Source organism: Chlamydotis macqueenii, chromosome 3 (genome assembly GCF_036417535.1).
Source record: "Chlamydotis macqueenii isolate bChlMac1 chromosome 3, bChlMac1.mat, whole genome shotgun sequence".
Classification (NCBI taxonomy): domain Eukaryota; kingdom Metazoa; phylum Chordata; class Aves; order Otidiformes; family Otididae; genus Chlamydotis; species Chlamydotis macqueenii.
In genome coordinates, this window is record NC_141558.1 from 104,452,076 (window position 1) to 104,453,739 (window position 1,664).

A 1,664-nucleotide genomic window follows, 5' to 3' on the forward strand; every position below is an offset into this window, starting at 1 on the left:
TTTCCTCATTGTTCTGCATTGGCTTACATGGTTTATTTGTATGCAGTGTGTTTGCAGTACTTGCTTTTTTAATTTATTTGTTCCTGTGTCAGTCCTATCTGATAGGGCTTATGCTAAGTACCTGAAGTTACATGCGTGTACTGTCATACTGATTTCTGGCCACCCTGATAGTGCTTATTCTACAGGTTTTGTCCTTATTGGCAGATAAGGAATAAAAAAGGAAAAAAGAGAAAGTTAATAGAAATAAACCTTGGAGTTAGAATCTAGTTACAAAGATGAAAAATGTCCCCCAAAAGCTAGAAGTATCCAACAGGTAAATATATAAATTTAACTACAAAAATTTGAGCAGTTAATAATTCAACCTCTTAAACGGGATATAATGCTTATTGTTTTTCAGTACGTGCTTGAGGGACTGACTTAGCAGGTGCAGAGAATGAAAAAAAAAAAAAAAAGACCTTTAAGCATACTTTTATTGTTCAGTAGCAATGAGTTACAGATTTCTCAAAACCTGAATTTCTGGTGGTGATTTTCTGTTTACTAGTTGAGTGATGGTAGCACATAAGGAGATGAAAAAGCACTGGCTTTTAAGCACTGTTCAAAGGGAAATGTACTTAGTATACTTTTGGGTAGACTTAAATCCAGTTTTGACATTTTTCTAATTGTGAACCAAGTAATTGGATCAATAAAATTCTGATACGTAGCCACTAAAAATTAGTAAATAGCTTATAGCTTTGCAATTCACTGTGGAAACACTCTTGTTTGAAAGCAGTATTTCTTCAAAGTTGTAGGACACATGCTTGAATTTGTTTCAAATTTACACAGTTAAAATAAATTCCTAGACTATAGAAGGGTTTCTGTGGTACCATTTTTAAGTGGTGTGTTATATGAGAATTAGTATCTGCAATAGTAGTGTCCAAGACAAATAGATGTAAGTAAAATACTACCAGCTGCTGTCATCTATGACAGCATCTATGTCTCAGCATATCTATGCTGAGATATGCCAGTCCATGTACCATTGCTATTTTAATTTCATAGCGTTCATTTAAATATGTTAAAACCACTTAGTAGTTTTCACTGGAAGTGTAAATTCCATTGGGGATACCTGGTTGCTTCTTGTCCTTATTGCCTGAAAAACTGGTTATCAGTTTAATGCGTTGAAAGGGAAGTGACAAGTGTCTATACCAAACAGTACCAGCGTCTGGCACCCAAAGTAATTTCTAGTTTGCAAAAATCCCTGATGGTGATCTAGATCTGTAGTTGCTGTGATGATACTATATTTGGTCTTAGTATTGAATTACTTGATTGTGCGTAGCATGTGTATATGTGCATTCTGGATCCTGTACATCGTAGATCATATTTGTAAGAAGCTTTAAAATGCTGATAATAAATTATAACTATGGCTTTATCTGATAATATAGATGGTAGAAAGCTGTGTGTGGGGAATCTATGGTCATACTCAACATCTGTCTGAAATAGGAAAGCAACTCACACCAAGAAAATGGTAGACATTGTTTCACCTAGTATAAGGAATTAGAAGGCTGTAAGACATCTTTTAGAGTTAGAATAATTGCTGTTAATTGTGCTAAGGTTAAAATGCATAGCACTCAGGCAGTGACAGCTTGCTACTTAAATTTGTCAGCTACTATAGGACATTCATGTCTTAA